Source organism: Lactuca sativa, chromosome 4 (assembly GCF_002870075.4).
Source record: "Lactuca sativa cultivar Salinas chromosome 4, Lsat_Salinas_v11, whole genome shotgun sequence".
Lineage (NCBI taxonomy): Eukaryota > Viridiplantae > Streptophyta > Magnoliopsida > Asterales > Asteraceae > Lactuca > Lactuca sativa.
Window position 1 is genome coordinate 192,082,998 of NC_056626.2, and position 24,758 is coordinate 192,107,755.

At 33.4% G+C, this 24,758-nt stretch overlaps 1 pseudogene; it reads left to right on the forward strand.

Moving 5' to 3' along the window:
* The window catches only part of LOC111882148 (probable pre-mRNA-splicing factor ATP-dependent RNA helicase DEAH9), a 28,252-nt pseudogene extending 8,375 nt beyond the window's left edge, over positions 1 to 19,877 (forward strand).
* Positions 19,878 to 24,758: the final 4,881 nt, after the last annotated feature.

A 24,758-nucleotide genomic window follows, 5' to 3' on the forward strand; every position in this document is an offset into this window, starting at 1 on the left:
ACCCGTGTCAAGCCATTCTGGGGTGCTGACTACCCATTGGTCCTAACAACCGATCCTTGGGGACTATTTCACCCCCTACTGCTACTATCACATATATCATAACATAACATATTATCAGACATGTCTGGGGTGTCTGAACTACCCTTTGGTCCTAACAACGAACTCTACTACTATCACATATAACATATCATGCTAGCACATAACATATCAGGTAGTAGCAAACCTAGATAAATATCACAAAGACAATCATCTAACACACAACTCCTGTTGGTGGGCCGGCATTGTGGCCGTAGACCCACTGCTACTGGAAGGCAACTCATCTCAAAGTAGCTGCTGATTTGAGCAGGAACTGACTATCTACTGCTGTTGCTGCTGTTCCGGAAGTCCTCCGGCTATAATTCCAACAAAACGTTCAGTCAAACACTGCTAGCTGTACTTAGGGTAAAATGACCATTTTACCCTTGACCAGGTCAAAGTCCAAGTCAAAGTCAACTTCCAGTTGACCCGACTCACCGAGTTAGCTTGCCAACTCGTCGAGTCCCTGCCCATTCGATTGTCCTTAATCCCGTCTCTACTCGTCGAGTTAGGCATTGACTCGACGAGTTCTCCTTCTAAACTGATGACCAAAAGTCCTTCATCCTACTCGCCGAGTTGCATGAACAACTCGTCAAGTTCATCTTCATCCGATGAACACTCTAAGCTGCGACTCGCCGAGTTGCATGAACCACTCGTTGAGTCTTTTCTTGACGTAAGAAGATTGCCTTGGACTCGCCGAGTCAAGGCATTGACTCGCCGAGTCCCTCCATGGATGAGTCTGGCTTCCGACTCACTGAGTCCACCCATGACTCACAACTCCACTCAGCAAACACGAAAAAGGGGAAAACTCGCGGACTCGCGACTCGACTCGCCGAGTCCGATGAACGACTCGTCGAGTCGTTCACATGTAATTACTATATACTCAATTCTGCTAAAATCCAACTCATACCATTCATAGATCTGGGCACTTAGGGTAGGTTTTACATGTAAAGTTTCCAACTTTACATGTATACATGCATAGGATGGGGATTTAAGGCTTAGTAAAGGCTAAAATGGTAGATCTAGGACATTCAAGCGATTTACTCCCATAAAGGTCATGGATCTAAGCTTCTGGAGCTCAAACAAGCCTAGATCTAGAGGTTAATCAACTCATTACCATCCCTAATCCATAATCAAGCTTGGAAAATGGTTTAAGAAGGACTTTAATGGTGTTCTAAGGGACTTTAAGCATAAAAACAGAAGGAAACTGAGTTATACCTCAATGAATCTCTGAAATAACACCAAGATATTTGGCCTCCTTCTTCTCCTCTTGATCTACTCTCCTTCTTCACTCAAAATCTTCAAGGAATCACACCAAAACACTTCAATCTCACAAGAAAAGGGGGGTTAGGTCGATATAAGGAGCTCTGAGGGTGAAGGAGTCGGGCTAGGGGCGCATAAGGTTGATTTAAATAGGGTGCAAACCCTTGAAATTAGGGTTTCATCCAGACAGGGGGGACTCGCCGAGTCCATAATGTGGACTCGCCGAGTCACCAACTTAAATGTGCTCAATATCCCGACTCTACTCGACGAGTCGGGCCTACAACTCACCGAGTCCAATGCTAAAAAAAAGTAAATTACTTAGATAGGTCATACGTACTAGGAACCAGGTGCTACACTTGATTACTTGTATACTTAAGAGTTAAGAGTTAGACAATATGTTGGACCCCATTAGATGATATGCAAATTGTAGGGAGAATGTTTTAGTCTTGTCTCCCTTAACATCATGGAGAAAGATTTAACTCAGTGTTGATTAAAACGTAACCTTTGAGGAAATACTAAGAAAGTTATCAGATTTTCTTTCAATCTGTGGCTGCAGGTAGTTCTTGAATTGGGTGAAACTCTAGTATGTGCCTATGAAACATCTAGTTTACCTGATAGTGTTCGAAAACAAGCTACAGATGCTGGATTGACATGGTTTGAGGTAGAATGCATAACATCCGAGAAGGTGAGAAACAATTCTATTCATAAATCAGTCTTAATAATCTTCATTACTCATGTAAAGTTAACTGATAAAATATTTGGATTTGAAGGAATATGATGAAAAGCCGAAGATCCAATATGTGACAGTATTTGAACGCCCTGGACTGCATGAATTCCTTAACCAACTAAGCAAATTTTCTAATCTTGTATTATTCACAGCAGGACTTGAAGGTTTGCTTATGACTTTACTTTTGTCTTGAATATCTAATATTGAATTTCCTCATCCTTTTGATTTATAATTCCAGGATATGCAAAACCACTTGTTGACATAATAGATGCTGAAAACAGATTTAGCGGTTGATTTTATCAACCTTCAACAACTTCCACGTCAGTATTATATCTTCTTCTTTATTCTTATAATTGTAGCATTTCTTTATTCTTTAATGTAGCTTGATTCTATACTCATGATCTAGTCTATATTGATCTCTGTTTAATTTCACAGGGAATATAGAGAACATGTGAAGGACCTTTCTATTGTAAGGATTTTTGCAAGATTGTTATTGTTGACCACAATCCATTCAGTTTGTTATTGCAACCAGTGAATGGAATTTCATGCATACCTTTTACAGCTGGACAACCACGTGACGACCACGTAATAATTGCTAAATGCAAGAAATGATAACATACTTTCATTTATTTATGTTTCTTGCTAAATGAAAGAAATGACAACATACTTTCATTTATTTCTGTTTCCATCTCTTTCTATAATTTCATTTATTTGATACAACCCATATTATGATTTATGAATGATAATAGATAACTGAAAAAGATACATAACTAATAATAATAATAATAATAATAATAATAATAATAATAATATATTAAACGCATTTGGTCACTTAGTTCATATTATATGTGCATATCTAACAGGTTGTGAGCGAGAATATTGTTGTCTTTGACTGCAATGGAAAAGAAGTTGAGTATCAACTACTATCAATAGTAAATGATTATATTTCACTTAGAAACTACTACAACACTGCATATACTGGTAAATTAACAGGATTAACTCCTAGATATTTTTGAAAATTCATGTTTTCTAAAAAAATAAATAATATGCATTTTTTAAAAAATCGAAAATTATTTTTTTTATGAAAAAAAATCCAAAATTTTGATTTATTATGTTAATTTTTAGACATTTTTATTAATATTTACAATAACACAAAAAATTAAACTTATATATTTACCTGTGAATTACATGTGATTCACATGTAAATCACACGTAATTCACATGTGAATCACATGTAAATCACAAATGAATCATATATGATTCACATGTAAATCACACATGAATTACATGTGATTCACATGTAAATTTTCACATATGAATCATATGTGATTCACATGTAGATCATGAGTGAATCACAAAAATTGCATGTGATTCACATGTAAATAACATGTAATTCACATATGAATTACTTGTGATTCACATATAAATCACATTTAATTCACATATGATTCACTTGAGATTCACATGTAAGTCACTTGTGATTCATATGTAAGTCACAAGTGAAACACATATGAATTACATGTGACTCACATGTAAATAACATGTTATTCACATATAAATTACATGTGATTCAGATGTAATTCACATGTAAATCACAAGTGAATCACATATGAATTACATGTGATTCACATGTAATTCATATATGAATTACATGTGATTCACATATGAATTACATGTGATTCACATATGAATTACATGTGATTCACAAGTGAATCACATATGAATTATATGTGATTCACGTGTAATTCACATATTAATCACGTGCAATTCACATGTAAATCACAAGTGAATTATATATAAATTACATGTGGTTCACATGTAAATCACAAGTGAATCACATATGAATTACGTCTATATGCACACATGCATTTTGTGAGTGTTCTTCGTTAATTATTTTTTAAAATTTAGTTGTGAATTTCACATTTGAATCTTAAAAGATACAATTACGTGTGAATATATCATTATATAATCATTTTTGAATCTTACATTATATATATATATATATATATATATATATATATATATATATATATATATGTGTGTGTGTGTGTGCATTTTTGTGAGTGTTCTTGCATTAATCAATTTGTTTTTTAAATTTTCTTGTAGATTTTGAAGAATTTGTGGAAAATATTGAAGAGGTGAAAAGTGATAAATTGAAGAAAATATGAAAATCTTGATTTGAAGAAATGAAAACGCTTTGAAATTTGTAGCATTTTTTATTTTTTTATTGTATTTTGTATTGAATAAAATACTTGTACTATTATGTTTATAGATTAATTAATAAAAATGAGATTTTTTGTGATTTACTTACGAATATTATAGTATAAGAAATATACATATATGCATTTGAAAAAATATGCATATATGCACCTAAAAATTTACTTTCTAAAAAAAATGCAGTTTGCTTTTTTAAAAATTGCAGTTTTTTTTAAATGCATTTTTTTTAAAATGTATCTTTCTTTAAAAAACTTGCAGTTTTTTTGAAAAAAATGTTGTTTTTTTATTTAAAAATGCAATTTTTTTTGAAAAAAATGCAGTTTTCATTAGAAAGATAGCAGCTTTTTTGAAAAAAATGCAGTTTTTTTAAGAAAAAATTATAGTTTTAAAAAAAAAATATTTTATTCAATTTTTTTCAAAAATTCATGTTTTCTAAAAAAAACGAAAAATATTATATTTAAAAAATCTGAAAATTTGATTTATGATGTAAATTTTTAGACATTTATATTAATATATTAAATAACACAAAAAAAATAAACATTAAATGAAATTTGTAAGATGACGATAATGTCCTTAATGAATTACTTTTGATCCAACGCTCCACTTTTAGTTCTCTGGTTCTCGGGAAAATATGAGTTATCAACCGATCTGAACCCTATATATATATATATATATATATATATATATATATATATATATATATATATATATATATATATATATATATATATATATATATATATAGAATTTGGTTCATATATAAACTTTAATTATTGTGTGAATGTGTGACCAAGTGTGGTCCAATGATTTGGTAAAAGCATTATAGTAAAATTCATTGATTGATTAATTAAATAACCAAATTAAAAACGTATAATCTAATAAAGTTCAATAATTATCATTAATTTAAAATCCCTTTATTTAGGCAATTCAAATCACTAGCATGTCTTCAAAACTTGTCATCATCATCATCATCATGTACACACCTTACCATATTCATAAAGAACAAATCTTTGTCATCTTCTCGACATCACAAACCCACCATGTTCACCATCACAATCGAACTTCGATCAAACACTGTGTTGTTTATCTTAAACACTAACTTGTTGATCGGGAGAAGGAGATACGAGCATTGTTCATTTTTTTTACCCATCTGATGATATAATAGAGGAATGTGAAGCAGATGGAGCAATCAATGATTTTATGAGTCATCATCTCTTGTCATGGGGTTTGGAACTAATGGTATTCTTGGTTCATCATTATTTTTCTATGCAGCCTAATCTTCTCCACTAGCATTATCCCAGCATGTAGATCACCAATCAACCTAAATTCCAATCATCTTGAAATTGCACAAAAGAGGAGGGGTGAATATATTCTTGAAGAATAAAAGGAAATATGATAGTTCATTCTCACAGAAAGTACAAAAACAATAATATTTTTTTCTAAACTTATGGATTTGCGTCACAAAAACACATTTACATTACAAAAACATAGGAATTCTTTTAGAATTCATGTTACTTTGAAGAATGTAAGTTTGATTCAAAACCAATTATGAATGAATACATGTAACAATCCAATTCTGAAAAATATTTAGCAAATGTTTTTTATCGAAAGCCAACTCAATTATATGTTATAGTGAGTTCAATGGTGAAAATGATATTCTCTAAGAATTGTATTAAATATGAGATTTCCAACACGGTACTCCGTTTCCAGCAAGTTCGTGAACAAATTCTATGAGAATTCATGGTACATGGAAGAATAAAAGAGTAATTGAATATATATATATATATATATATATATATATATATATATATATATATATATATATATATATATATATATATATATAGGCATATTGATAAGTTTTATTATTTTATATGAGGAAAGTAATAATTATAATGAAACAACATTATCTAACAAATAAATGTTTGAAATATTTTTGGAGGGAAAAAATCGGGATCATTAAAAAAAATTTATATAAGGAAAATACAAATTTAGATTTGGTGAAATTATGTATGGAATTATTGAAGAATATTATTTTGGAGAGAATTATATTTTGTAAGGTATAATAATATGACAAAATTCGAAATATGTATATATTTGTTGTGTACATTTACAAATTTTATTATTACTATATAAAGATAAAACAAAGTAGGTTGGTATGTTGTACAAAATAAAAAAATTAATCACTTTGTTTTAGTGTTAATGTTGCTTATAAATGTTGGATATAGTGTCTAAGTCCATAACTATATTTGGTGTGTACTTGACCCGACCCGGCATGGTCCATTTAGGTTGCACTTCACCCGAACAATTTATGGATAATCTTTGGAGAATAGTATAAGTTATGATTTATTAATATATTATAAGTTCTAATATACTAATATAAGATCATATTATTTAATTAGTATTGATCTATAATTAATCTAGGATTAATTTAGAGATCAAAAGTATTACTAATTAAATATGGGCTCTTATATTTATATAGTGTGGGCTAATGCTTATTTGGAATGGGCTAGGCTTGCATGGAAAGTCCATGGATACTCCATGGAGCTTTAACCCATGGATCTCATGGAAATGAAGAGACATGGGTATTAGGGTTTACATGGATGTAACCCTAATCCACCACACTATATAAAGAAGGCCTTGGTTCTTGAAATCACACTAGTTGTGGGGAGTAAAGCAAGAGGGCTGATTTCAAGATAGTTGTGACTATTCTCTCAAAGTTCCAAGTTTGTGGTGATTTGTGATTTCCATTTGAGGCATCCACACTATTGGTGCTAGGCTCTAAAACTCCAAGCAATCAATTACAACTACAAGGTAAGTAATTCTACTAGCTTTATTTGATTCAAGTTCCCCATGCCATGCTAGATAGGATAAGAACCTTGGAAAATAATTATTTGCATGTATCTTAGACAAACATAGATCCAAGGTTTATTAGGGTTGCATGTACACTTAGGAAGTGTTAGAATGCTCAAAACCCATCAGTGGTATCAGAGCCTAGGCTTGTTTGTTTGATACTTGATGCAAAATATTGGAAAAAGTCGAAATCTTGATGTCTGCCTAATGAACTCGCCGAGTCCATGGGGGGACTCGCCGAGTTCATGTGTATCTTCATCCTACTCGCCGAGTAGGTTCGTGCACTCGACAAGTAGGAGCCTCAATATGCAGATTTTCGACTTTTGTTGCGGGAAATGGACTAAAAACATTACCCTAAACGGTTTTGGTGTCATAAAACTTGTTTTAGATGGTGTAATGTTTATGCTAATCCATTTACAATGGCTTTAATAAAAAAATACAAGATTTATGAGTAATTTATGATTCTTGAAATGTTCATATTCATGTTCTTGTACTTATGAAGATTAGATGATCATAGGAATTGTTTGTAACCTACTTGGTAGTTTAATTCTTGATCATAATGTGTTTTCATGGAGTCCATAACTTGTCCTCAAGTTATGGAAAACCAAGAGTAACACTTGAATTAAAACCATTAAAAGAACACAAGAGTTAGAAAAATGAAAAGTCTTCATTTTAATACTCAATTAACTTCATAAGTTATAAGAAATGAAAAGTTTTGAATGTTTACAAAACTTTCCCTCAAGTTTTGGAACAAGTAAAGTCATGATTAAAAACTTTAGTTCCAACCCTTAGAATTTTAAAAGTTAAAATTCAACCCTTATACTTATAATATTATAATTTAATAATAATATATATATGTATAAGATCAAAGTCGTCTTACCGCTAGTACGCCTCATTCATGAAGTCGGTCTATAAGGGGGTATAAGGTTGTTGCCTATAAAATGGCAACTTAATGGGTGTCCACTCTCACCCACCGCTTCCTTGATCGGTGGAGGGTCGTTAGCCGAACGGTTAGCACAAGGACTTATAAATTCTCATTAAAAGTATAATGATAATACTAAAGTAATTAAACTTTATTGAATTCCCAATCTTAGTTATTTTAGGAAAATGTGAATAAGGTACTAATCCATGAAATTACACTTTACACTTTGTTTAAGTCGTTAGTGGAGCGTGTGTGGTTAACCGGCATACTAACTTGAACTTAACAAGGTAGGTAAAGGGTGACTTAATGTTTATCATAGTATCGATGGAGCGTGTGTGGTTAACCGGCACATTGATTGAGGGGTAATACATTAAGGGTACCAAGTAATTTGCATGGTTACTTCACACCTTGTTTTGTGATCCTCGGCATCCCAGTCACAAAACTTGAAGGGCACACTCGAGATTGAAACATGCCATTGAAGAAAGTTCAATGAATCTCAAAGAATCTAGGAGTTTCTAAACCAATTAAAATCCTAATTAAAAATTTCGTTTTCATGGTGGAAATTACTGAATCGTCATTCACCTACCTTCAAATATCTTATAGCTTAGATTACGGCATCCCTCTTCTAAGTTATAAAATATTATGTTGGGTCCTAGCCTTAATACTACATTTGGGTGTTTTATTAAGGACTATCTCTAAATCTAATCTAATCTATTCCCTCTTCTTTTCAGATGTCTTCCAATAACAATGCTTCTAGCTCTAACCCTACTAGCTCTTTCTCTCTCATGAATCTTTGTGGGAGAGTCATCTTCGATGGATCCAACTTTACTGATTGGATCAGGAACATCAGGATGGTCACTTGGTATGAGAACAAAGAATATGTTCTCGACAAGGAGCTAAAGGTACCCGAGCCAACTGATACACCTGAAGAGCTTGCTGAATATGAGGTACATGAAAGGGATGCTACAAAAGTAGCATGCATCATGATGGCCACCATGACAGCCGAGCTCCAAAAGTCCTATGAGGACTACTATCCTTTTGAGATGTACCAGGACTTGATGGACCGTTACCATCAAATTTCTCTTCAAGAGCGATATGAAATAATCTCCTCCATGATAACAACCCGAATGAAGGATGGTGAACCCATCACGGGCCACATGCAGAAAATGCAAAGGTATGTGGACCGTTTAATGAAGCTGAATGTGAACTTCCCCAAGGAGTTAGCAATAGACATCATTTTGCACTCCTTACCATCGTGTTATGATCAATTCCACATGACATATCACATGAACAAGGAAGAAGTCACCCTCAGCAAACTTCAGGGACTCTTGAAGACCGCGGAAAGTGGTCTAAAGGGTAAGTCGGTTGTTACTACTCCTACTCCTACTCCAACTGTGGCCAATGTCTTGGCAATCGGGCATGGCAAAGGGAAGAAGAGAAAGAACCCTTCTAAGGGTACCAAGGGTAAGACCCTTGAAGGCTCCTCTTCAAGCAAAACCAAGAAAGGTTTTGTCACTCCTTCTGCTAACCCTAATGAGGCTGAATGCTTCTATTGTCATGAAAAGTCGCACTGGAAGCAAAATTGCCCAAAGTACCAGCAAGATATGAAGGATGGGAAAGTAAAACCCAACCATGCAGGTATATACACTATATTGTCTAATAACTCACCTCATTATAAGTCTTGGGTCCTTGACATAGGTTGTGGTATTCACATATGTTGTGATTTGCAGGGACTAAGAAGAAGTGAGAATGTGGAGCAGGGAAAGATAAACTTGATCATGGGAAACAAGAAAGCTTCACATGTCACCAAGATAGGAGTTTATTCCTTAATGCTAAATAGTGGGTTTACATTAGATTTGAATAAGTGTTATTATTTTCCAGAAATGGCAAGAAATGTTATTTCCTTTCATGCATTGTATAAACAAGGTTTTACCTTTTATTTTGATAATAATAATGGTAGTATTGATGCTTTCTTTAATAATGTTCATTATTTTAAAGCATTAACTTATGATGGCGTGTATGAAACTGTATCTGTTGTAGACAATCTAGGAAATAATGTATTGTATATTGACTCTTCCACTAGCTTAGATAAAGCATCTTTATGTCATTGTCATCTTGGATATGTAATTAATAAACGCATAGGCCAACTCCAAAAGGATGGAGTCTTGGAGTCATTTGACCTAAAGTCAGATGATAGTTGTGAATCTTGTTTGCTTGGTAAAATGACAAAGTCACCTTTTACTGGCACTTGTGCTAGGGGTGAAGGTTTGTTGGACCTCATACACACGGATGTGTGTGGACCCTTCAGAACCGCCACAAGAGATGCTAATCTGTTGTATGTGACTTTCATTGATGATTTTAGTAGATATGGATATGTCTACTTAATCAAGCATAAGTCAGAAACCTTTGAGAAATTCAAAGAGTTTAAGAAAGAAGTGGAGAATCAGTTGGGCAGGAACATTAAGATGCTTCGATCCGATCACGGTGGTGAGTATCTTAGTACTGATTTCCTTGACTATCTTAAGGAATGTGGGATTGTCTCACAATTGACACCTCCTAGGACACCACAGTTGAATGGTGTAGCTGAGAGGCGCAATCAGACCTTGTTGCACATGGTTCATTCCATGATGAGTCGACCTTCGCTACCAATCTCATTTTGGGGGTATGCCTTAGAGACTGCCGCCCATATCCTTAATCTAGTCCCTACAAAGAAGGTTGCCAAAACACCTCACGATATGTGGACTGGAAAAGTTCCCAATCTAGACCACATCAAGATTTGGGGTTGTGAGGCTTTCGTGAGACGCGAGACTCATGATAAGCTCGAACCCTGAAGCGAAAGGTGTATTTTCATCGGCTATCCAAAGAAATCCTTTGGCTACATCTTCTATAGACCCAGTGTTAATGTGGTCTTTGTAGCAAAAAGAGGATTCTTTCGAGAGAGAGAGAATTCATGAGTCAAGGAGACAGTGGGAGGCAAATTGACCTTGAGGAACTTCAAGAGTCAAGTGATGAAGGAACCTCAAACCCTATCCCTCAACCTGAGGAGGAAACTCCTATTGAGCCGACTGAAGAATCTATACCTCTGAGGTGTTCCACCAGAGTTAGGAATGCACCTGAGCATTATTATGGTTTCCATATTACTACAGAAGGTGAGACACTTATCAGTGATAACACACTGGTAAATCTAGATGAGCCTAACAGCTACACGGAAGCCATGACAGGCCCTGAGGCTGCTAAATGGAAAGAGGATATGGATAGCGAGATACAGTCCATGTATGACAATCAAGTTTGGAACTTGGTTGACAATGTACCTGATCGTAAGATAGTCGGGTGCAAATGGATCTTCAAGAAGAAGACCGACATGGATGGTAATGTACATACTTATAAGGCACGACTGGTTGCAAAGGGTTATTCTCAAACTCCGGGAGTTGATTATGATGAGACCTTTTCACCAGTGGCCAAGATTAAGTCTATTAGGGTTCTGTTAGCCATTGCTGCATTTCATGACTATGAAATATGGCAAATGGATGTCAAAACCGCTTTCCTTAATGGAAAGTTGGCTAAGGATGTTTACATGAGTCGGCCAGAGGGTTTTGTCAATACAGAGTACCCTAATAGAGTGTGTAAGCTTGAGAAATCCATTTATGGGTTAAAGCAAGCACCTCGCAGATGAAATCTTTGCTTTGATGAGAAAGTCAAGGAATTTGGCTTTTCTAGGAGTGAAGATGAATCTTGTGTATATGTCAAGGCTAGTGGGAGCATAGTCAGCTTTTTGGTACTGTGTGTGGATAACATACTACTCATAGGAAATGACATCCCAACCCTGCAGGAAGTAAAGTCCTGGCTTGGGAAGTGTTTCGCTATGAAGGACCTTGGTGAAGCTGCCTATATCCTAGGGATAAGGATTTTGAGAAACAGGAGTAAAAGACTAATTGGACTTAGTCAAAGCACCTATGTGGACAAAGTGTTGAAAAGATTCAACATGCATAACTCCAAGAAAGGTGAGTTACCCATTCAGAGTAACGCCAAATTGAGTAAGACACAAAGCCCTAGTACTGAGGCTGAGATAGCAGAAATGAGTCGAATACCTTATGCTTCAGCTGTAGGATCGATCATGTATGTTATGACGTGTACTCGACCTGATGTAGCCTTTGCTTTGAGCATGGATAGCAGGTATCAGGGGAACCCTGGCAAGGTACACTGGACTGCGCTAAAGAATATCCTCAAGTACCTGCGAAGGACTAAGGACTGGGTCCTTACCTTGGTGGGAGTGATGACTTGAGAGTTGTAGGGTACAGTTATGCTAGCTTCCAGACTGACAGGGATAATTTCCGCTCTCAGTCGGGCTGGGTCTTTACCCTAAACGGAGGGGCAATTACTTGGAAAAGTTCCAAGCAGGAGACAGTGGCGGATTCCACTTGTGAATCAGAGTATATAGCAGCAAGCGAGGCAGCAAAGGAAGCTATATGGCTAAAGAACTTCATCAGAGACCTTGTAGTTGTACCAGCTATAAAGGAGCCAATGGAGATTTTCTGTGACAGCAATAGTGCGGTTGCCTTAGCCAAGGAACCAAGAGATCATGGGAGATCCAGGCACATTGACAGAAAATATCACTTCATCAGACATCGAATAGAAGAAGGAATCCTCGTGGCAAAGAGGGTATCATCGGATGAGAACCCAGCAGATCCCCTCATGAAGGGACTGACTCGGGCTAAGCATCTCCAGCATGCTCGGAGCATAGGGCTGAAGGATGATATTAGTTTTCATAGTTAGATAATCTCAAAATTTGTAAAATGTAATTGACATTTGATGATAAATAAAAGTTGTTATTTATGAGTAAAGTGTTGTTATCACTTGTCAATCGTTTACTATATTTCTTTTGCATGTTTTGACTTCCAGAATAATTATGTTTGGTATATCATATTATTCGAACCTCCGCAGTCGGTCATATTTCGGAAGTAGGTATGAATCAAGATTGTCATGATTGGTTGCAGAGGTCTAAGATGTTGCACATGGCTACAACAATCATGAGTGCTCATAAGTTCTGAGCATTGGACTCAACCCACGCTCACTGGAATCACTTCATGGAATTTATCTCGAGTGATTGTGAGACGGTAATATCATATAAGTATTCAAACCTAGAGATATGATTTGTTACCTATGAGTTGGTTATGCATTGATTGTACGAAAACGCATTGGTAGCTCGGTGTTATAAAACGTACCTTTGTGTGTAATTCAACAAGTAGTAGAGCAAACATATGAGTCGAAGTTTATCTGTTCCTTCTAGGATTAGAAGCGATATTTGGGCCCCTTGATGATTTTGTTTTTGACCTATGTACCGGGCCCGGTCAGAACTAAATTGATGTGTTCAGTTAAGTTCTATGTCAAACAAATCAGAAATCGGGAAACAAATGTTGGACAATAAGTAAGACCATGTTCCGTGTATTTGTCCGGCTGATATCTAGAACAGGGGATTATATGATCACTTATCTAAAATGGCGCATTCTAGTTCAACAGAGTTTAAAGAACTACGATTGTTGATCGGTTCCTGAAGTCATAATTGCAACTTTAGTTATTAGACTTATCCAAGTGAGAGATTATTGGATATAGTGTCTAAGTCCATAACTATATTTGGTATGTACTTGACCCGACCCGGCATGGTCCATTTGGGTTGCACTTCACCCGAACAATTTATGGATAATCTTTGCAGAATAGTATAAGTTATGATTTATTAATATATTATAAGTTCTAATATATTAATATAAGATCATATTATTTAATTAGTATTGATCTATAATTAATCTAGGATTAATTTAGAGATCAAAAGTATTACTAATTAAATATGGGCTCTTATATTTATATAGTGTGGACTAATGCTTATTTGGAATGGGCTAGGCTTGCATGGAAAATCCATGGATACTCCATGGATCTTTAACCCATGGATCTCATGGAAATGAAGAGACATGGGTATTAGGGTTTACATGGATGTAACCCTAATCCACCACACTATCTAAACAAGGCCTTGGTTTTTGAAATCACACTAGTTGTGGGGAGTAAAGAAAAAGGGTCGATTTCAAGATAGTTGTGACTATTCTCTCAAAGTTCCAAGTTTGTGGTGATTTGTTATTTCCATTTGAGGCATCCACACTATTGGTGCTAGGCTCTAAAACTCCAAGCAATCAACCACAACTACAAGGTAAGTAATTCTACTAGCTTTATTTAATTCAAGTTCCCCATGCCATGCTAGATAGGATAAGAACCTTGGAAAATAATTATTTGCATGTATCTTAGACAAACATAGATCCAAGGTTTATTAGGGTTGCATGTACACTTAGGAAGTGTTAAAATGCTCAAAACCCACCAATATATATATATATATATATATATATATATATATATATATATATATATATATTGGTAAGTTTTATTATTTTATATGAGGAAAAGTAATTATTATAAGGGGACGACATTATCTAAAAATAAATGCTTGAAATATTTTTGGATGGAAAACCGGGTCATCGGGATCACTAAAAAAATTTATAAATGGAAAATAAAAATTTAAATTGGGTTTGAAATTGTGGATTAAACTAATGACGCATAAATTGATAGGTTACAATTGAATCTAATTTTGGAAAGTTTAAATTTGATAAAGGAAACGCGTAAGTTATCAAAATAAATTTTTTTATGGATATAAGGAAAATACAAATTTAAATTTGATAAATGAACGCTTAAGAAATAAATGGTTGAAATATTTTTGGAGGGAAAATATCGAGATCGTTAAAAAAGTTTATATAAGGGAAATAAAAATTTAAATTGGGTGAAATTATAGATGAAATTAATGATGATTAAATTGGTAGGTCACAATTGGAATCCGATTTTGGAAAGGTTGAATTTGATAAAGGAAATGTCTAAGTCGTCAAAATATAAAATTTTAAACATGGGGAAATATATAAAAAATACATATAAAGTAATAAATAGTCAACGCAATAAAAAAATAAGATAAAACAAAATAAAAAAATATATCCTAACAAATAAGAATCATTTTGCCACATATTATTTTCTCATTCATTTTGTCACATGACAATTTTTGGTATTTTTGAATTAATTATTTTTTAATTGTCATTATTCTATATTTTTCAGTTATTTGGAAATATTACTTAATTATATTGTTATATAAGCATAAACATTCTAATTAGACGTTCATTTCATAAAAAGATTACTTAATTTAAACATATATTGACAACCAATATACCGTTTTTTCATTGCATTAAATATTAAGAACTACTTCATTTATTCAAATAAAGTCATAAAGTATAATTTATGGAATGTTAAATATTTTATGAATTTTGATTTTAGTATATCATCAACGAAAATTTTTTTCTAAATCATGATTGGTTTATTTAAAATTAATTATGAATATAAGTGCTAGCATTTATGTTTGTTTTTATTTATTTGGTGTTCGCAAGAACTTTGCATTAGACTTGATGCAAATTTGAATAATATTGGTATGTCATGTAATTTGGTATATATCTTTCATTTATATGAAAACATCAAGTAATGACATTTCATTACTATTGTGATAATTTAGTTTATATATTACATTTTTATTAATGTTAACGTTCTTATTTTTTTTCTAATGACGGTAACGCTTTTACTAATTGTACATTTTACAAATCTCCTAATATCTTATAATATTTTTTTATCTTACTTCATAATTTTTCATAACTATGCTATTTTCAAGATTAACTGTCTTAAATACGAAACTTTGTTCACTGATTTCGACCAAAAAGAGTTTCCTATGACCGAGATATGACATTTCAAGGACATTGACAGATTAGGGAAAAATATTGAAATAAAAGCTTGGCTTTTTAAATAAAAAAAACACATACACACATTGCTAGTAACTAAATATGTTAAAAACAAAATACAAATTACAATGCACATTGTATCCACTGAGCATAATTACAACAACTCAAAAGAAATTTAGAAATTGCAATTCAAAACATTATAGATTAAAGTGAAAGTACATTGTTATTAATTAAATCTGTAAAAAACCAAGAATTATGCACAAATATGTCAAATTAATAGCAGTGTAATATTGATAATTAAAAACACTGAAGGGTAAATGGTAGTTTTTAATCATCAACTACCGTGCAATCCAAACAATCTTAGAAAATTTTAATTACGTAAGACACACATACATACATACATACAGTTAATCAAAAGTCACTATGCTTTTCTCATGGGCATTTTATCAAACATGTAGAGTGCAACATCAAATACAAGGTTAAAAAGACAAAATAAAAGATTGAAAAACTAATACTAACATTTATAATCAAGATTATTCATGCGTTCAAAGATCACGGTCAAATACAACACTAATGAGAATAAAAAAATCAAATACAACTAATAAAAATTAAGAACATCATATTAAAGAAGGAACCTGGATGATGAACGTGATGCTGCAAAGGGTGATGTTGTTCGAATGTGATGCTGCAAAGGGTCTGAAGAAAACATAATATACGAACAATAGCACATGATCTATACATAACTTTCAACAATGATTATGGAAAGGATATCAAATTTCGAATTCTTTGATTTTTTTTTAATTGATCAACGATATCCCGTAATCTTGTAGATACGTTTCATATAATAGATATGGATTGAAAGAATATATATACGAAATGTGATAGTTGTAAACGTGATTTTAATTAGGAAGGAACGAAATTTACTTTCATAAATTATGATGAGGTTTAAATGAGTTGAATACATTCCTTCTATAAATGATATTAACATTAAATCAATTAGTCAAACTTTCAAATTTAATCAATATTAATTTAATTTAATTTAATTTTAGGATGACATCATCAAAATGATCCAAGGGTTGAAATTAATCAAGAAAACACAATGAATGGTCTTGATTGTTGAATATGATGTCATAATGTTTCTCTTTTAATATATATATATATATATATATATATATATATATATAGAGAGAGAGAGAGAGAGAGAGAGAGAGCAATGATCATTTGAGAACTCATATTTTCCCGAGAACCTGAGAACTAAAAGTGGACCGTTAGATTAAAAAAGTTAAGGGCCAAGATCTTTGATGGCAATTTTGTAAATAAATAAAACAAATCAAGGAAGGGTATCTTAATAAAATAAGATAAGGGCATTTAAGGGAACAGTTAATTAGCTCTCCAAATAAATTGTGATTAGTCTTTCTATCGCTCGTTCCCTTCTTCGATTCTTCACCGACTCCATCGACCTCCTCCCTCTTCGTCGACCCCTCCCTCCTCCCTCTAACAACTACCCTACCTCTGTCAACAACCACCACCTTCATTGAAGATTTTCCAATGATTGATAAATTTAACATCGCGGTGGTTGCGTCATTCTTCCCTCTCGAAGTTTCGTGCCCTAATAAATCAGCTAAGGTCCGATCGCTCCGAACCTCCCGATTCTCCTTCGCCTCTGAGCTTCCGGATGTGATCGCTCCTCCATATTCATTGTCGTTTCCTGTCTTTGATTGATTGTGTCCAGAAGTCGGCTTGGAGTGATCGGAAGTTCATAAAGAACAGATCAAACAATGGCTAAACCTAAAGTCGATCTCCCAAGTTTCTCTTCAATCGAACGCAATGCATCAATTTCCAAAATGGTACGATCGTTCACGTTCATATTCATGTTCATGTTTCCTTGCATTAAAGACATTGCCTAATCGATTTCTACAAATCAGTTCTTTAAAATCGATCGTCGATAGAGCTGTGGTATCAATTTTATCAATCTGTGTCCGACTCTTCTCTTCCTCTTTTTCTCTCTAGAAAACGTCCATTCATAACATCCTTCTTGTTAAGAAATCACCTTGAGCTATCATCAAGATTAGAATTATTTGCTTCCTTGAAAACTAAACGGACCAGTTGACTTCAATTTACAGCCTTCCTATTTTATTTAATCTGGTCTTTGGAATCAATAGATATGGGTATGCGAGCTTAGAGAACCAGATGTAGCGATTACCTGAATTCAAGTACATAATGTCTATTTTGTATCTGGTGGAGACTCACTCCACTACCATAATCATTGGCAAAACGGGGAGTGGAAAAACTACTCAAATCCCTCATGTTCCCCATCCTTTTTCTTCTGTTTGTATGCACTCTCGCTCACGAAAAACACTCAATTTCAATGACTTTTGATGTCAGATTTTCTAATTGACATTATAGATATGATACTGACTTTGTTTCAAGTGTAATCCCGATTATTCTCTATGTATTTGTAGTGCTTGTTATGAAGGTTTATGTAGTTAGGGTTTCGTAGTGCTTTTTCCCCCTTCCAGTTTCAATGGCTTTTGTTGAAGCATTTTATATAATCTTGCAGTACCTTAAGGAAGCAGGATGGGCTGATAATGGTCGGATTATTGCTTGCACTCAACCAAGAAGGTTGGTTGTGCAGGTATTCATCATCAAAGTTCTTTTTGTTTAATGTTCATTATTATTATCCTTTAATGCATATACTTTAGTTTCATTTTCATTAAATTTTCACTAAAATTACATCTAATTACAACTTTGGATTGATCTCATGTTTTTTCAGAGTGTTGCTGCAATATTGGCAGAAGAAATGGGAGTCAAACTTGGGGAAGAAGTTGGTTATACTATTCGATTTGAAGATATCACAAATTCAGTAAGACTTGATCTAAAGCTCAATAAATGATACATTTATCCAATAATCCTTGGTCTAAACACAAGAAATAACAACAAGCTTTTATTTATTTATATTTATATTTTTGACAGGAGTTAACAAGGATCAAATTTCTAACAGATGGAGTATTACTAAGAGAAATGATGGATGATCCTCTTTTAAGCAAATACATGTGTTGTTTCTAATCAATTGTTCTTTATAATCTGACATTATCAATTTCTTTAATTTATTGTTTTTACTTTGTTATCTTTTCAAATTATTTGTTTCTTCTTAAAATGGGAATTATATTTCAGTGTGATTATGGTTGATGAAGCTCATGAGAGATCCCTTTCAACAGATATATTATTAGGACTCCTGAAAAAGGTATCACTTAATGATTCAACATCTTTTTTTTATAATGACTTACTAAAAGAACATGTATCATTTTTATGTATTGTGAAATGCAAGAAATATCAATTCTTTTTCATATATTTATTTATTTTTAATTTCTCAGATACAACGCAGAAGGCCTGAGTTGCGCCTGATTATTGCATCAGCCATAATTGAAGCAAAATCAATGGTTGAGTTTTTTCATAACAGGTTTTTCTATTAATTTAAACATTTATTTCAAGGGTTAAATACTTATAAATATAATAAAAACATTAATAATTAAAGTACATTGATATATAACTATATTCATCAGGAAAAGGAGGCCACAGTTGGAAGGAGATGATAATGGACTGCAGACTGAACCTGCTATTTTGTCTGTAGATGTATATTATAATATTATATTAATATATTATAAAAAAATAAAAATAAATGATTATTTTTTATTCACTTATCTTTAAAATATATTATTTCAGGGTAGAGGATTTAATGTACAAATTTTTTACATTGAGGAACCTGATTCAAACTACCTTCAAGCTACTGTTTCAACAGTAATGTTAATTCATGATAAGGTACACTACACCCGTTATTATTTTATACAACATTTGAAACAAAATATATAATAATTCATTTCTTTTAATTATTTTATATACATTTTTTTAATGTTTGTAGGATCCAATGGGGGGTATTCTTGTCTTTTTAACAGGGCAAGATGATATTGACACTGCAGTTCAAAATGGAATATATAATGATATAATAATATAAGCATGAGAACTCAACTGTAAAAAAATGGAAGAACAAGACTCGGAAGATGAACAAGGATCTCCATGTAGATATGATTCAAAGTGTCATCCAAGAGCTCTTCTATCAGGTCAATCATAATTGATAATGGTTCATGTTCGAATTTTCTTGAATTTTTGTATTTGTCTGAATCATGGTGTGACGGTTATAAGTAAATCACATGTAAATCACAAGTAAATCAGATATGAATTACATGTGATTCACATGTAATTATGAATACATGTAAATCACAAAAGAATTACATGTGATTCACATGTAAATCACATGTAATTCACACATGATGCATATGTAAATCACATGTAATTCACATATGAATTACGTATGATTCACATGTAAATCACAAGTGATTCACATATGAATTACATGTCATTCACATGTAATTCACATATGATTCACTTGTGATTCACATGTAAATCATAAGTGAATCACATATGAATTACATGTGATTCACATGTAAATCACTAGTGAATCACATGTGAATTACATGTGATTTACATGTATATAATATCTAATTCACATATGAATTACATGTGATTCACATGTGAATCGCATGTAATTCATATATGATTCACATATAAATTACATGTAATTCACATATAAATGACATGTAATTCACATATTAATCACATGTAATTCACATGTAAATCACAAGTGAATGACATATCAATTACATGTGATTCACATGTAAATCACAAGTGAATAACATATGAATTACATGTGATTCACATGTAAATCACTAGTCAATCACATATGAATTACGTCAATATGCACACATGCATTTTCTGCGAGTGGTTTTTGTTAATTATTTTTTTTTTAAATTTTCTTGTGAATTTCACATTTGAATCTTAAAAGATACAATCACATGTGAATATCACATTATATAATCACATTTGAATCTTACATGATATAATCACATGTGAATCTAACATGATATATACTTGTGCATTTTTCTGAGTGTTCTTGCATTAATCAATTTTTTTAAAAAAAATTTCTTGTAGGTTTTGAAGAATTTGTAGAAAATATTGAAGAGGTGAAAAATGATAAATTGAAGAAGATATGGAAATCTTGATATAAAGAAATTATAACACTGTGAATCTTTGTAGTTTTGTATCAAATAAAATACATGTGTTATATTTATAAATTGATTAATACAAATGAGTTTTTTTATAATTTACTTACAAATATTATAGTATAAGAAATATGCATATATGCATTTGAAAAAATATACATATATGCACCTAAAACGTTGACCTTTTAGTTAAAACAATGCACTTTTTTATAAAAATTGTAGTTTTTTTTTTTAAATTGCAATTTTTCTGAAAAAAAAATATTTTTTTTCTAGAAAAAATGCAGTTTTTTTGAAAAAAAATACTGTTTTTTTCTAGAAAAAATGCAGTTTTTTTTTTTGAAAAAAAATACAGTTTTTTTCTAGAAAAAATGCATTTTTTAAAAAAAAAATGCAGTTTTTTAAAAAATATTTTTTTTTCATTTTTTTTTTGAAAAATTCATGTTTTTTGAAAAAAAATTAAAAAATCTCCATTTTTTTAAAAAATCAAAAATTGTTTTTTTTAAATAAATCCGAAATTTTGAGTTATTTTGTTAATTTTTAGACATGTATATTAATATATTAAATAACACAAAAAAAATTAAACATTAAATGAGATTGGTAAGATGACGATCATGTACTTAACGAATTACTTTTAATCCAATGCTCCACTTTTAGTTCTCGGGTTATTCTATTTAAACTAATTATTGTGTTATTGTATGTATAAATGTGGGCCAATCATTTTACTTAATTTAAGAAAGTGATTAATATATATTATTAAATTAAAGATAATTGAGAAATACCATCTAACTTCATTCTAAGGGTATTTTAGACAATTAAGATCAATTTAAAAAAGGAAAATTCCATATTTTTTGGGATAATTAACTCTCTTGATTTTAAAATTCTAATTTTTTTAATTACTTTAATTTTAATTATAATGTAATTTTTATAATGAAACCCGATTTTATTCTGTTAGAATCATATTATTTACGAATTTCATGATACATATTTCTATTAGAATGATATTCTATGAGAATGCCAACACCGACTAATAACAAATTTTTGGATACAATTTCAAATTTTTCATTACATTCTTAAAAAAGTAAAAACTTTATATAATAGTCTATGACAATGAAATACTTACTAATAACAAATAAAAATATGTATATTATTCGAATGCTACAGCTACCCCCGTAGTCTTACGACACTTCCCATGCTAACTGACCACTGGTGAATGTTACGGCTACCCTCGTAGTCTTACAACACTTCCCATGCTAACTGACCACTAGTGAATGTTACGGCTACCCCTGTAGTCTTACAACACTTCCCAGGCGAAAATACCATTCTCTTGAACATCCAATGACCAACAACTTATGCATCTAACACCCGCAACTGACACTACCATCTTTATGCTACCAATCATGTCCTAGGAACGGTAGTGCCTTGAGCTTCCAAAGTTCTTCCATAGACAATTGCCGACCATACCTGGATCATGATAGAACCACTAAACGCTAACTCCACTGAAGAACTATCGCTCTATCCCTGACCGGATATCCTCTCACTAATACTCCTGCATAGATCCCGACAAAGATCCGAAAAGATAACGGTACACGCGGAACCCACTCTGCAAGATGCGTCCCTCAGTGGGTTCATCAAGGACTTTTCGGCATGCATGATGGCATATATGATCCTTTATAACCCATACACTAACAGAAAACCGACCCGAGGTCTGACTTATCCAACCTCACTCACGATTCCAAAGCGGTACGTATTCCCAACATCCATCTAGTAGCAGTAGAAGATGACATAATCGCAACATCTGGAGGAATACAGATCACCTTCAGCTGACATGATCAACCATGCCTCACCTGTAGCATCCTAAACCCTTGGAGCGACAAACTCCCTTGTGCATTTTCCGTACATGCAGTACTGAATCCGGCCCTGCTGGCCTTTCACATGAAGATCAAAAGTCATGGACCTCTTCCTGGGACCCTCTACTCTACGCACCTGGCACGACCTTCTCTTCCCAGGGTGCTCCAAATCGATCTCGCATCTCCAACTCTTGGAAATCATATCCCTTAGGGTCTGACACCCTGTCACGCTCACTAGCTCACTTGCCAATGGCCAAGCTGCAACAATTGGAACATCCTCTGCCCCCAAACCGGGTCACAAACTCCTCCCAGAAGCTTCTCAGATTCTCCAAGACTTTCACCGATTCGAGTATGGATCCTGTGCTTTCAGTAGTACGGGCCCAATACTACATTCCACACCTATCCATACTTTCCTCAGCAATCCTCCCGAATCCTCCAAGTCACTTCCTCAAACTGGTACCCAAGTCTCACTGAGCCTCGCTACTAACCTAGTGAAACATATCCTAGGCTTTCTAAGGTTCCCGAACTCACCCAGTCCTCAGCTGCTGAAAGATTCCCAATAATGTCAACTAGCTACCTCATGAATATAGCTAGCTCACATTACTAAGAGTCTCACAAAGCACAAAGCAAGCAACATTCATACAATGGAAAATCTAACCATCCTATTCCAATCAAACCTTTTTATCCTCTACTCATGGATCTGTACATGCAATTCAAAGGCTCATACAATCAGGCATAACCTAAACAGGCTATCCTATTACTAACTGATCAGTACTATCATACAGCTCAACAAGCACATACAACAGGCATATAAGGCATCTCCCTAGATCCTTAGCCGTAATCCAACATGCAGTTCTCATACACACACAACAGGCATATAAGGCATCCTCCCTAGATCCTTAGCCTAATCTAGCATGCAGTTCTCACAATTATATCATATCATCACACACCTTGTTCTTTTCAAAGTTCTGTTCTCTTTTCAAATTCTTTTCGAACTTCCTTTACAAAACTTATTTTTCTCTTGAAAATTTTCATACCAAGTCCTTAGTTTGAGTTCAGACACACCCGATAGTGTGACCGAATCCCTCAAACCAAGGCTCTGATACCAACTTGTAACATCCCAAAATTTAATGCTAAAAAAATTTCATTCTTAGTAAACTATAGCATAAACCGATCAATATAAAACGTTCATAATAATATCTCATGTCAAAACCAAGTGTCAATAATCAAAACATAGTATCATAAAACCATATCATAGTGTAATCCCAAGGATCCCATGTGCGGAAAACATAGTGTGATGCGTTGCGACCAAGCTGGCTCCTCTCTTTTGAAACAAAGTACCTGAAACACATAACACGGTAAGCACTCGTGCTTAGTGAGCTCCCCAAAATACCACGCACATATAATTAGCCACTCGAGGCTAAAACTTTACGAGACCTTCCGGTCAATGTGTCTCAGGGGCCCTCCGGTCACACAATCCGAGTAGACCTTCCAGTCCTACTCTGTTGACCTTTCGGCCCAACTCTGTTGACCTTCCGGTCTATATCGTATTGACCTTCCGGTCCACACCTTGCAAGCTCAGGGCATAGCATATACATATCACATAGATAAGAACATATATCACATAAACAAAATTCATAATACCATCTAAACAAAATGCATAATATCACATAGACAAATTGCATAATATCACATAGACAAATTGCATAATATCGCATAACTCATGTAAGCACATAAGACCTTCCGGTCCTGACTCTATAGACCCTCCGGTCCTAAATCTGTAGACCTTCCGGCCCTACTCTGTTGACCTTTCGGCCCAACTCTATTGACCTTCCAGTCCAAACCTTGTCGACCTTCTAGTCCAAACCAGGCAACTCATAACATAACATCTCACATAAAACATATATCACATTTCACGTATAAGCACAT